The following is a 15,003-nucleotide window of genomic DNA, read 5'->3' as shown; positions in this document are numbered from 1 at the left end:
TTAGAACAAAAATGAACAAGCTTGGTTAAGGGAAAATTATTCTATGTTATCACGTTTCATATATTCTCTATCAATTCTACTACCATATTTTAATATATTGTACAATGAAATGATCTAATTAAGATATTACTGATCTTGGTCAAAGCAAATGCCTACTTGCAGAAAGTGCCTGTTTGGATTTGATGCGCTACTGAAGTGTTTCTATCTCTATATGAAGCTAATAGACGTCTGTAGAGCAACAATATCACATTGAAACATGACACATTTTTCTATGCATTATTCTTAAGGTGGGTTCACACGAGGCTAACAGTTGAGCGCAATTGTTGTCTCTCTACTATTGTCCCCGTGTGAACAGTTGAGACAACGTCGATGGGACAATGGCTAATAGTTGTCCCGACAAGACAACCATTTGCCATTGTCCCGAGCAGTCACGTGATTTTCCTGAAGTAGGCGTGACCTTCTATTGCGTGCAATAGTTGGCTTCGTTTGAACCCACCTTCATGGTTAAAACTTTCTTATATTCTACTGCTCATATAAACTAAAAAAACAAGCAATTTCGGGCACAGGAAATTGATTTCAGTGTCTTTAAAATCACTATTTCTTTGGCCATTGAAATCCTTTTAAATTCTTACTGACTTACTGACTTATTTGTATTAATATATGTGTTTATCAATCGCCTATATGGGCTAAAATTCGTAGGAATTTTCTTAGAATAATGTTTTTCTTAATAAGTTTTTATCCAGCTTATTAAAAGATTAACTTCTGGAATTAATTACCGCTTAATTGCCAATTAATATTTCAGCCTCTTCACTATCCTATAATAGCTAAAAATGTTATAAATTTCAAAGTCAAAAATTAGCTTTCAGTTCTCTTAGAATGTCTTTCCCTTTGAGTATTAAAATCCTTTTAAAATACTTAAATATATTTTATGCAATTTTTTTATGCAGTCAGATATCTGCGCATGAATCCATGCCTCAGACTAAAATTCACAACATTTATTATTATAAATAGTGGTATTGAAATAAAGATAAGTTACGATTTTCAGCTGATTTGAAAAAATGATAGAAACGGAAGATTCTAATATTTGGCGTGCTTTTCAGATAGAAATTGATAATGTTTAAAAATCTGTCTGACATTTCCATTAGAGTATAATATCATCAAGAATTCCCTTTATATCCGATTTTGTACATAGCAAAGGTGATTTCAAAGTAAAAAGTAGTTTTTGTGACCTTTTCAATTTGTAGAATAAAAATTTCAAGGTGTAGTGAACTTTAAAGGAAACAAGTATATATTATATATATATATTTAAATAAGCTAAAAACTTAACTTTCTTTATAAAATAAACATTCTAATAAATGAATGAACTCAAAATATGTTTACAGTTTTTCATATACTATACTAGATGGTATACTACGTATGTTAAAAAGGTCAAATTAATTTAAACTTTTCTCCCTATAATTAGATAACGAATAAATATTTGCTTAAATAAAGTTTTAATAATTTTCTAAATAATTGAATTATTGTCCTTTTTGATGCTAAAACTGCTCTTTAACTTTCGTTTATTTAGTCAACTGGTTACAACTGATATTCAAATACATTTAGATTTAAATTTCAACTAGTCAGTCAAGAATCTTTTTTTAAAACCCCTTCCGGAAGGGGGGGACCACTGAAAAAATTATTCCCACAGGACGACACCTGACAAGACCGAGTGCAGCTATCTCTCATTATATTTCATAAAATGTACATAATAATGCTTTAAAAGTATTCTTTACATAGAAAAGAAACAATTTTTAAATATGCGACGGGAGATATATTTTCAATCATAACTGAAAATATAATTAAAAATACTTGATATTTACTATGAAAAAATAATAAAAAAATATTTTTTTACTTTATTATAATCGATAATATTTATGATAAAATAAGGTTTAATACAAAATATAAATAAGAATAATAAATATTTATAATTAATATTTTAAAATATTTCATAAATATTTTAATAATTAATGCTTAAAACCGCATGAAAAATCTCAAAGCGCAAATCAGTATAGAGACAGATATTACACTTTTTATATTCATAGGTAATGTCACGTGTTTTATTTTACTTAGCAAACTTTGCATCTTCTAAGATTTTAATCATATATTTTACCGTAAATAATAATTTAATATATTATTATTGTCATCTGAAAAACCCATAGATCGATCATTTATAAATTTACATACTCCTCTCCTTCTGAAAAATAAGTGGTCTTGTAGCCATAACTGCTCAAATAAAATACTTCCTAGTATAACATCCTATTCAAAATGAGAGAATAAATTATAACAGTCACTTTAAAATTATCAAGTATTTCCCTTTACAAGAGCAAACACCTACTTCTGTTTATAGTTTTGAACCTTTATTTAAAGACACTTGCCTAAACCCAATTTGACTTCAAAGAGAAAAATACTAATATACGGGATCAATATTTTAATAAAAACATGAATTGCGCCATCTAATAGAAACCAATTTTTTCCAAACGCCGAATGCAAGTATGCGCCGTTCAGTCCTGATGATAGGCAAACTCAAACGCGCATATGCATCATTTCCTCCGAAGGGGTTAATAAACTTGACTTTCAACATTTAATTGGCAAATTGTTAAAAATGTAGGAATATGCGGTCGAAAAAGCCATTCACATGATCTAGAGAATAATTCAATACATCTCTCGAGAATCAAGGAAGATTAAAGGATTGGTCGAGTTCTTTCTTCCTTTAATAAGGGTGATTCAGAATTCAATAGACAAACTGTCAGGGAGGTAGAAAACACAACATGGGAATCCATGACAAGAAAAACCATCAGAATGATCTAGAAATTATTCTAAAATGCAGAAATGATGAGACGGGTACTGGAGAAAATTCCATACTTGTCGATACTTGACAGTATATTCTGTAAAATGTCCTATATTCGTTTGATACAAATTCGCCAATACTTGATCCTACGCTATACTTTTAATCTATTAACTTTCCGTGCACAATTGTGCTCGGTGTTTTTTCATACAGAAGATGGGGGCATCCATCTCAGACTTAGCAGATATCGATTATTATTTATACTAAGTCGAATTTAATATCAGAGTTCCTTTGAAGTCCAGATACAAGGCGGTGAATAATGCATATAAATCCAGGCATTCATATTGTGCCAATAGAGACATGGCGCTTCAAAATCGAGATCAAATTATAGGTCAGATTTGGTGTGACATGGAGTGGTATTTTGGATATTCTAGCATTCATCTAAATGGAAGCAGCTCATCGCCACCCGGCTATTTGTAATAGCTGCTCAGTGAATTTAAGTAAAGTGGGATAAGCTTAGACTGCATGGAGTCGTGAACGTATGGTATATTCAAGAAAGGTGGCTGAAAGGTTCTAAAGAGGTTTGGAATGAAGTTGGTGTAGAGAGACCTGAATGACCTATCAAAATAAGTTCAAAAAATGAAATGGCTTTAAGTAATTGCAATTGACCTATTGAACCCCTTAACTCTGTCACTATAAAAAGAATCTAGGAACCTGTTGAACGAAACTAGAGCTGACGAACAAGAGTGGATATCATTGCAAGATTTCCGATCCTTTTCTCTAAATGTGATTGATTGAATACTCATGATATTCTTTCACTTTGTTCTTTAAAAATATTCGCCTATGTGGATTTGGAAGGCATGAATGTTTTCCGAGAAGTCCCAAAGGAGGTACGAGAATATATTTGCTTAATAGCCATGAGCTACTTGTGATCCTCTTTTGTAAATCAACTCTTTAAAGAACATGAACTGTCATTATGATTCCTGAGAAGGTAAGGAATTTTTCGCACTTTTCAAAAGAGAAATTCAGACATTCCAATGTTTGGGGGTACCCTGAACTCGAATGATCATAGAAATGACAGGGTTAAAGGAGTGTGGTTTTTTTTAAAATGGTGGATTAAATCATTTTTGAAATTGAGATTAAATTAAGAAATGGGAATTATTAATTAGATAAACTTAATGTGATTTATTAATTATCTTGGCAAATTAATAAAAAATTAATTTAAAAATTCTTCATTATTATATGAGGCACGAAATTGAAGCATCTACCTTTGTATTTCATAAAAAAATTCGGTGAGAAGTACATAAGTTAATGCAAAAATTGAGTAATTTAGATGAAAGTGTATTTCCTAAAGTCTTTGGAATGACAAACTCACGCAGGCAGTTCTTCCACTAATATATTTTTTTTCTTCATAATTCTGACTATTTTATGTTTCTAAGCTAAATATATATATATTATTGAAATCACATTTATGGTAATAAGTGCAGTTTTAATACTGTAATAAAAATTTCGAAAAACAGTTAACTTTTTATAATGTTTTCCAAAAATGCTTTTATATATTTTTTTATAGACAGTAAGTTTGCAAGTGACTGCATTGCTGTCATGTAATAAAAAAAAACCACGCCTTTGAATTTATGCCACTTTGAGTATTTTGTTCTTTTTTTATACCTACTTACAACAGACAGTAAATATTTATTCAATAAATACAATAATTCTTCAATGGAAAATGTAAAGAATTTATAATACATGGCGAAGTAAATGGTATAATTCTAAGTGAAACTTTCAAGATTTCGGTGGATTAATAAAAATATTTGCTATCTATTCCGAGTATAATTGATTTTAAACCTCATAATAGAAATTTCTAAAATAAAATTATTATAAAAATCCTAAATAAAAAAACTGAATATATATATTTATATCATCACAACCAAATATTTATTATAGGTTTAACCGCCCATCTTATTTCGATGAAACTCGTTCTCAGATTGTAAATATTTTCTCTATCAAATCTAATAATTTCAGTCTTTTCCATATATTGCAAAAACAAACGAAATAATATTACGAACAACTCTAAAAATTCGAAGCTTCGAAGAGATTTACTTCTAATACAAGAATAAGTGATATTACATTCCAAATAATATCTCAGTCTGGTCTTTTTTTCCTTCCAAGACAATATATGATTAAAAATCTTCGCAACAACATTAAACAAAGATATCAATTTAAGAAATATTCTAGCGATCTAGAAATATGCGACTCAAACTAAATTAGATGTTCAAAATACTTGTATCGAACAGCTTGGCGCAATATCTCAGGCTGTTGAAATCAGCCAAGCGTTTCACTGTTGTTAAGACACTCGCCAAAAATAATGCCGTCAGATTTTTATGAGACCGAAAAATAATATCCACAATGAGTCATCGATCCAAATTTCTGCCATCTTTGAAAGGAATTCTTCGCATACTTTTGTGTTCTTTGGAAATGGAATTGGAATAAATATTGAGAAGTTCTCGCGCTGGTATTTTTCAGCTCATCGATCCAAGACAAAGCCAGAGGAGTGCTCGGTATTCTTTTCAACATCTGTTTTATGGGGTTGGTGTGACACCACCAGATGGATTGGGCGTATGGAAGTATTGACAGATGGAAGTCGGAATAAATCGGAGAATAAAAAAATATTTTTTACGAATTGAATATTGAAAAGCTCATTTTTTTTAGATATGCAGAAATGGAATTGTGAGGTGTGTATTTGAATATCGACTTGGCAGTTATTTTCGAATATCTTCTGTTAACAGCATAGAGTTAAATTTAGGCAAATATTAAATATTATTTTTGTTAAATCTTTCAGTTCTGAATTTATTTTATATTCTTATATATGAAGCGTTTTAAGCATAAAAATGTAATATTAAAGCATTGAGTTCTTTTATTTGCATTAACAGTTATATTTTCAAATATGAAAATTGAATGTCAAATGAAATGGAGTAATATTATGAAAATAAACTCCGTATAATTAATTCTAAGCTTTGTATTAGTAAATGGAATAAGGCTAAGGTATATGGTATGCATTTTTTGGATGTCCCAAATTTAATTTATTAGATTATCCCCCCCCCGAATCACCTCGCTATTGAGGATGAGAAACTTCAATCATGGTGGCTGGTTTTCGCCATCCTGGAGAGTACACGAAAAAGTGGGGGTCTGGCTCCTCCCATCGATGACTAGACATATTTCCTTAGGGAAGGATTGTACCTTGGCCGGTGATGGTCCTTAGGACTCAACCACAGTTCTCACTAGTGTTGCTGTAGTGGTGACCCGGTCAATCAGTTTTTTATCCGTGTGTCTTCAAACCGAGTCGGAAAGTCAGTGATATGACTTCTTAGATTATCATCTTGTTTGAAAGAGAGACCATATGATTTATTAATTTAATTTGTTGCAATATCATCGCATTGTTTGAAAAATTAAAACCATATGATTTATTAATTTAATTTGTTGCAATATCATCGCATTGTTTGAAAAATTAAAACCATATGTTTTATAAATTTAATTTATTACAATATTGTTTCATTTGGAGGACAGATTATATGATTAATTAAATTAATTTATTACATGATCATCTCGTTTCGATAGAGACATAAGAATCAAATGATTTATTAATTAAATTTGATACGTTATCCTTTTGTTCGGAAGATCAAGACCACATGCTTTACTAATTAATTAGCTATCGTCTCCTTTGGTAGGTAAAAACGATATAAAATATTTTAATTTATAATGTTGGATAACAATGATCATATTGGCTATGCATAAGAGACTTCATAGTTTACAATTCGATTGAAAGACACCAATATCGTCGGGTCGAGCTCTTTGCATATTTGCAAAGAATATTTAAAAACATTTGATTAAGAGTTTAAGGCTTCCAAAAATATTGAATATATCATAAAAGTGTGCTCAAGAAGCTAGGAAATGGGGCACATTTATTATTATTATTTTGATGCTTCATATTGCTTACATGGATTATAAAGTTACCCTCCTAGAATTTTCTCCCCCTCAAAATCCGATACATGATGCTAGGTGTAACCAGATGAGGATTATGCGAGTAAGCTTCAATAAGTAGTCCAGTAGATATTTCAATTCAACTCACTGAATCAGTCATGTGTAGATAGCTAAGAGAAATATCATGTTTATAAGATGCTTTGTATTAATTAACATAAACTGAAATAACTTGATACGACTGCTGTGCGATCTATGACGTTTCAGGGACCTAGTTGCAAGGTTTCGGAATCGGAGGGTTTCAGTTCCGTCAAGAACCGTCCTGTAAGCTGCTCTGGTGCACGTTAAATCCGTCGGTACCAAACATCTTCCCGCTGATGTGGTGCGCAAGTTTGGAGAAGGGAGGGGATGACAGCTCAGGCGCTGTCCTCGTCATCTGGCCGAGATTTAAAATACGGGGTCCGTCACAATATAGCCCTAGTATTGATTTAAGACGAGACTTTAATAGAACTGAACTGAACTATGACTTTTCAGAAGCTTGTAAGTGCAAATATGATATCGACTATTTCTTGGAAATACTGGGTTCTGCTTTGTAATAATATTGAGTTTTATTAAATTTTAACTTGATAGTTAATAAAAATATATTTTCCGTATCCCTAGTTTCTTTGATTTACATAATTCTATAATGTGTGTAAAGAATCAAAAACACTTTGTATTTCCAAAATAAATGTAATGCTGACTATATTATTATGTGTAATGAGTTGAAGCATTGAGGATAACTTCCTGAAAAATATTCAACAATTGAAACACGTTGCTACTGTATTCTCAAATCCCATGAGTTTAATAATGCATTATTTATGGTTTTAATTTAAAATTTAATTGATAGAATTTCAAATACAATAGCAAAATGCAAATAATCAGTGGATGTAAAAATGACATATCTTAAAAATATAGATTACATTTTTCAAGGTTGCTTGAGAGATAAAGCTAAATTTTCCCAAGGTGTTAATGGAAAAGTCATTAGAATGGCAAAAATAAGACAAGATTTATTTCTTGCTTGAAGTGGTTGCTTTACTTGAAGTGGAAACTAATGAGAGGAAAGACGTTGTGTTTTAAAATATATGAAACCTTCATCGCTTGTTTGTGCAAAGAATACCCCACCCCCTCCAAAAAAAATCAGGCAATTAGAAACTCGTTCAATGTTTTTTTCAACTTAAGTACATTCCCTCTTTATACAAAGAAAATATGACTGGTGTATTCTCTCAAAGGGGGATTAAGTTCGATAAAAAATTGTGGAGATTAAACTTATTAGCATTAATTATCAACGATACAATTATCGCCCAGGTTGTGAAATAGACTTTCAACGACAAAGTATTTGGAAGATTTTGTATGATTAATTGTATCTGAGATTTCATATAATTATTTCAAAAATTGAATCTCGTGACACTGACAGGCTCCAAAGAAAATTGCACATCATAAGTACCGCACAAATAAGAGGATATATAAAGCCTTTTTTAACATTCGAAATAAAATTGAAAAATTGCTTCCATTGTTAGATTGCCGTTCTTATGAACTATTGTTTATTTTCAAAACTACAACACTCTTTGAAATCTAAAGAGTTTAAATCTAAAGATTATCTTTCAGTCACAATATATATTGAAAAGAAATTAGGAAATACGATTCGAGTTTCATCGAAATGGTAATTTTGTAACTAAGCATAGGAAATCAAGAAACACTGGAAAACGAAATATAAGAATATAATTGGAAATTTCTTTCTGTTTCTTAAGTAGCAGTTACAGTTATACAGTACAGTCTTTGAAATATCGCAATTTGAAATTCAATGCATATTTTTAAACTGCACTTCATTCTTAAAAATTTTAAAGGAAGATAAAACTGAGAATAATAATTCATTCATTAAAATAGTAATTTTTCAGACTACATAAGAATCAACAATACTCAATAAGTATTGTTGATTTTGAAATGAAACTTAAGACTCCAGAAACATTTCCAATTTGAAAAATATTTCAAGGATTTCAGTTTATGCTTTCTAAGTAAATTGATAAAAAATTATTCAAAAATTTATATTGACCAAAGAAATATATTAATCCTATCCAATATGCTATCATATTATATTTGGCTTTCTTAAAATCGGAAAAGACGATGTTTAGAGTTATAAAATGTAAGCTAACTTACCTATTTGTTTTCCAGAAATCTTACATTTTCTAAATGGATGAGGATTTCAGTGATCTTTTGCAAAATAATCAAGATTTTCTTTATTTTGTCAACAGTTTTTCCAACAGTTCTGAAAATAAATGAAAATTAGTTAGAAAAACATTGCAAATTTATCAAAGAGAAAAGAATCTGATTTATATGAATAATGATTATATTAATTATTATATATTACTAGTTAATATTCCCGGAGTTGCTCGGATTAAGATTCTTTCATGCGTGATATTTTTAATATAAAATCTGCTTTTCTTTAAAATATAAAAATAGATAAGATAGACAGACGATAAAATCCTTTCACCATCTAATTTTAATTCAAATAAAAATATCGATCGCAGCAGACGATTCATTGAAAACCACAATCAGCTATTTTCTTCAGAAGTTATTAATATTTCTTGTATAAGAACTGTCAATTTTGTTCATAAATTCTGAAGTCTAAGAAAGGTTGCTTTAGTTTCTACTATTGACTTAAGCTTTGTTTTAAGCATAGTTAAATTATTACCTTTAAGACGAAAGTATATTGTTAAAAGATGCATTAAAATATAAAAAAAGATTTAAAAAAATAATAATAAATTTGTTCAAACTAAAAAAGGGCAACATTTTTATTAGTTTCTTATTAAGTGAAAATTCAATTAATTTTTCAGTTTTGGAAAGTTAACAGTATTATATATCCTTTTTAAACAAATGTGCTAAATTTCATTGAATTCGTTTCTGTTGTTTAGGAGGATATATTATATATATATATATATATATATATATATATATATATACACAAACATATGTACACAGAAACATAGCAACAATAATTTTTTATTAAGACTATTAAAGTTAGTTGTTGTGCCAAAACCTTCGATTTTTCAATTATCCTAGATATAAATAGTCTATTTAAAAAAAGAATAAAATAGCTTTGGTTACAGCTTGAATATATAATGTTAATATTTATTCTGCTTCCGTACATAAATTCTGATAAGAAGAATTGTAATAAAGTTATCGAACCTCTAATTCAAAACGAAGACTACTTATGAAAGCAATAGCTGATATTGATCTTACATTTTGAACTTTACATTTTGGGAAAGAACTGTCGTTTAAATGATACTGAATCAGTAATTTTTTAAAAAAAATTGTTTTCATATTATAAACTAAAAATAGCGTTTTCCCACTTTTTATTAAATTGACTTTATCATGATTTTCTTTAAATGGCCTGACAGAAACTTTCGGTAATTTTACATGTAATCTAATTTATAGATAAAAGCAGAAAAATGAGGAATAATGACAACATCTACAAGAAATTACCGAGGTATTTATCTTCTAAAGTCAGAAGAAGATGGTTCTAGTAGATACTGCTAGAAAATAATATGAAAGAGAATATTGTACACTTTTTCATTATAATAATTTCTTTTTGCGCGAGAAAAAAAAATATTGTAAGATCTTAAGATTTTCACGGATCAATTTTTTTGAGATCCCTATGCTCAAATATAATATTTTTGAAATTATGTTAGTTACTGACTGTTATTACTGAGTTATAGGGAATTACGGTAAACCAAAAATGCAATGAATCAAATGGGTAAATTTAAGCATTGTTTTATATTTAAAAAAATTCTGGATGTTTGAAATCTGGTTCAAATACACCAGATTTTGCTTCAAAGCTGTAAATGAGGTTGATTACTAATTGATTTGTCTGCTCAAACATGAATTAATAATATAAAACATTGTCGAAAAATACTAGATTGGTGATTTTCAATACATAATCTTTAGCAAATATTATTCATGATCTAGAATGTCTATTTTGCACTAAATCTGACAACGAATACACTGTGTATCTTTCAGATGTGAACATGTAAGTTTTAAATTGAAAACGAACAATACCAATGGAATTAGGTATATTTTCCTAAAATTAAAATTATTGAAACGTATAGTATTTTGAATACAATAACAACACGAAATATACAAAAACATATTTTCAATAACTTTTTTTATATTTCAAAGACCTATATATGAACAAACAATCTCCATATTGGTCAAAATTACTAGAATGCAAGGATAAAATATTATTGCGGATTATTTTTGAAATATTTATGAAAACAGTTAATAAATATATAAAATGTTATACGAAAAATTGAACGAAATTAGAAATAAATATTGTTTAAATGCAAAAATGGAACAAAAAAGAAAGAAATGACTTTATAGAGGGCCATTCTCAGGTGGGAATTCAAACTTGGGAATTTTTATGCGAGAGAGAGATAAGAATTAGTATAATAAATTCAAAGACAATATATTGCACAATAATGATAATAAGCAAAATATTATTTCAAAAATTTAAATCTAAGCAAGAGCACAGCAAAATTGAATCAAACGAAACTACAAAAAGACCATTCAATGCTAAAACAAAACAAAAACATCACTATTATATAAAAGCAAAGGACAAACCAGTTGAAAGTATTATTCCAAACACTTTTTGAAGAAAATAAACACATCAGTGCAAACCCATAAAGTTACACAAAATTGAAATTCCCGCGTTTAAAGCAGAATACGCCTATGCTTTGTCATCATAAGAAATAAACTAATGATCTCAGCGCCATCTATTGAGTTAAAAAACCATAAATAAACTAGAAAGCATATCTTAGTTGTGAAAAAATAGAATATGTTAGAAAATTGATAAACCTACTTTTAATTAACTTCTACATTCCAAAGATTTTTGGAAAAATCATTAAAAGTTAAGCTTTTAGTGAGATTGTTTGTTGCTTCAATATAAGAAATTTTGTTATTACAAATTTTTTTAGGCCTGTTAAATTGCGAGAAAATCAAATTTTTGAAAATTTTAGAATTTAAATTAGAATGGTAAGTACTAAGTTTAATTGCTATGAAATTAAATTCATCCTTTTTATCGTATATATCTATTAAAATTTTCCCATTAAAAATTTCTATTTTTAAATCCAAATAAGTAGCTTTGTGTTGATTTTCGTTCGTTTCAGTTAAATCTTTTGGATAACAATCAATAATAACAATATTAGCATTAACTATGTTTAACAATAGTAAATCATATATCTACATACCTTTATTAAATTATGTTTAATTAGTTTTTCTCTCAGTAATGTAGAAATTTATTGCTTAAACCACTTGAGAAAGCTGTTCCCATTTGAATTCCCTTTACTTGTTTATAAAAATTAATTCCGTTAAAAACATAATTTTAGGGAATATTAAATTTGCATAATTCAGACCAGTTATTTTTTGTAATAATATTTCTATTTAAATATTTGTCATATGTAAAAGCACAGACATCCTTTAATTTTTCATGAGGTAGATTTGAGTACAAATTTTCCAAAAAATAAGTATTAAGTTTATTAATATTGTTATCTTTTAGAAAATAAAGAATTTCTGTGTTATTATTGATAATCAAGTTATCCTCATCTTTAATTTTATTCAGGATAATATTTAAGTATTTAAAGATTTGCTTTCCCATGCAGTGATTATGATTGCCACTGCTACAAGTTACGAATCTAAATTAGAACAGTTCAGAACCGAAACGGTGTGAAACTGAAGTCATCCGAAATTTAGATGAATGTAATCTCTAAACTGTACTTAAAATATATACATTATTAATATTTTTCGAATTGAAATATTGAACTATTGAATTATTACTTATTTAGTTGACAATTGATCTCATCGCATTTAAAATCTTCCATTCGATTTAGAAATAAGCCTTCCCATGTACATTTTAAATAGAAAGAATTTTCGAACATATTATAATACATATTGTTAATTAATTGTTAAATTCATTAATTTACTTGATTTTCCATTCGAAAAATTAACATATTAATTTTCTATTAAAGTTTATCTAACAAATACAATTCCATAATTTTTTTTTATCCTCTAATCAATTCAAACAGACTTTTAATATTTCACAAATTTATGACTATGATTTTTTTAAATATATTCACTGAGCAGATGCTTCAATAAGCATTGAGCATTGCTTCAATATTTCACAGAGTTTATAAATAATTTAAGACATTTTTTTTCTCCATATTGCAATAAATAAATAACCCAGAAAAATTTGATTAAAATGAATCCAACAGGCATTTCATTTTCTAATCAATTCCAGCAGATGTTCCAATATTTTATGGATAAGTATGGAAATATTTTAAAATGTACTTTGCTTTCTATATTGCGAGGAAGGTGGAATTTTATTAAAATTTCTCTGTTAATTACAACTTTATAGTTTCTTTCGTTTTCTACTCAATTCGAGAAGTCTTTTAAAGATTTCAGATTTCTATCGAAATTTTAAAATATTCACTGTTCAGTTTATCGCAAAATAAAAATTTGAGCTAAATTTTTTAACAGTTTCAATATCGTAATTTGTTTCATTTTAAAAATTAAATGCCAGCTGGTGTTACAACATTTTAATGATTATTCTAACAGTTTTGAAGCATTCGTCATTCTCTATATTGGAACGAAAGGAGAAATAATAACAAAAAAAATAAATAATTAAATATCGCAGGATCGTATCAATCTAGAAAATTTATCACCCGGAAAAAGGACATTATCGTAGTTAAATCTTTCATTTGAATCATTGACCGTTTTATTTGAACTGATGGTGGAGATTACAGATTCCGAACATATAAAACAAAATGCATCCCATTAAAAAGCTAATGAACGTTCGATATCGTCAATGTTGTAATTTAGTAATGTTCAAATGGCAGAATTTTGAGAGATTTGAATCCTTCAGATTTCAGTAGAGGATTGTCGGCGACATTTGTTTAATCATTGAGGAGGAAATATCAGTTTTGGAAGCTGACATTTGGCGAAAGAAAAATTAAAACATTATGACGGAGATTTAAAAAATAAACAATACTCCACATAAATTGAATGCAGCTTTGAAATCGTTGATCAATCTTAGATTATATATTTGAGTGGATATTTGTTTGTCCTACACCGTTGAAAAGGAAATTTCCGTTATTCTGCTAAACAGAAGGAATTTATTGTTGTATCTATTGTTATATTTTTTTATTTAGTAAAGATTTCATTAAATATAATTTACTAAACAAATTATGGAAAAGATTAAATTCTCGATCGCATGTCTGTATCAAGATTTTTTTAAGCACTTTTGCTTGACAATAAAATAATGGCAATCATAATTCAAGACTTTATAAACACTTATATTGAACGATAAAAAATGACGATTATAAAGATAAAATTTAAAAACTGATTCGTCACTCAACTCTAGTTCTGCCTGAATTTTGAAATTTTGTATACTTGCATGTGTTTAATGGCAACACACAATTTTTATTAGAATTAAATTAAAGCATTTAATTTAATGAAGTCTGTAGTAGAATTTCCAATTTTTAGCACAATAATAAAAATGCGGAATTAAAAACTTTTTTAAATAATTTATTTAGCTTGGTTGGTTTTATATTTTGAATCATTTCAATTTTGTAATAGATTTTTAAGTCTTCCCTTGTTGTGCTAGAGGATTAAAATTTTGAAAACTTGTGTATTTCTGACGACATTATATTGTTTTAATATTCATAGATCTTAATTTTGTGTGAATAATTTAATGAAATAAATTTTTTTTTCGTAATAGAGTCGCCATCTAGAAGTAAGTTTAATAAATAATAGATCTCAAGAATATTGAATCAAGCTTCATTTCGTTTTCGTGAACGAAATATTGCTTCTAATGCTGTTTAAATCACTTATTAATAACCTGAGAAGAGGGAAGATCTAGAAATCTATCCATAAAGTGTCTATAAATTATTCTTATCTCTATTTCCTGTGCCCAAAAAGAGATTCATATAGATTCGAAACGAGAGTTTAGTAATTAAATTACGGAATTATTAAACAATCCAGTGAATTATCTCTAGTATGCGAATATGACGAATGGCTTTATTTTGTTTATATATGTACTTAAAACACAAGCCAAACGATATAGAAAAACGTTGTTTATCATAGATCTGTTTCTCTACATTTATTATCCAATTCATTTA

At 28.2% G+C, this 15,003-nt stretch overlaps 1 protein-coding gene across 1 annotated transcript in view; it reads right to left on the bottom strand.

The window, feature by feature from the left end:
- The window catches only part of LOC129975377 (thrombospondin type-1 domain-containing protein 7A-like), a 610,131-nt gene that overhangs the window by 451,143 nt on the left and 143,985 nt on the right, over positions 1-15,003 (bottom strand). The window contains exon 2 of the mRNA XM_056088439.1: positions 8,993-9,101. The gene's annotated coding sequence lies outside the window, so the exon portion shown is untranslated. The remainder of the gene's footprint in view (positions 1-8,992; positions 9,102-15,003) is intronic.

This window comes from Argiope bruennichi, chromosome 7, assembly GCF_947563725.1.
Source record: "Argiope bruennichi chromosome 7, qqArgBrue1.1, whole genome shotgun sequence".
In the NCBI taxonomy this organism is placed as follows: domain Eukaryota; kingdom Metazoa; phylum Arthropoda; class Arachnida; order Araneae; family Araneidae; genus Argiope; species Argiope bruennichi.
Note: the sequence above shows the minus strand (reverse complement) of the source record. Positions and strands in the feature narration are given on the sequence as shown.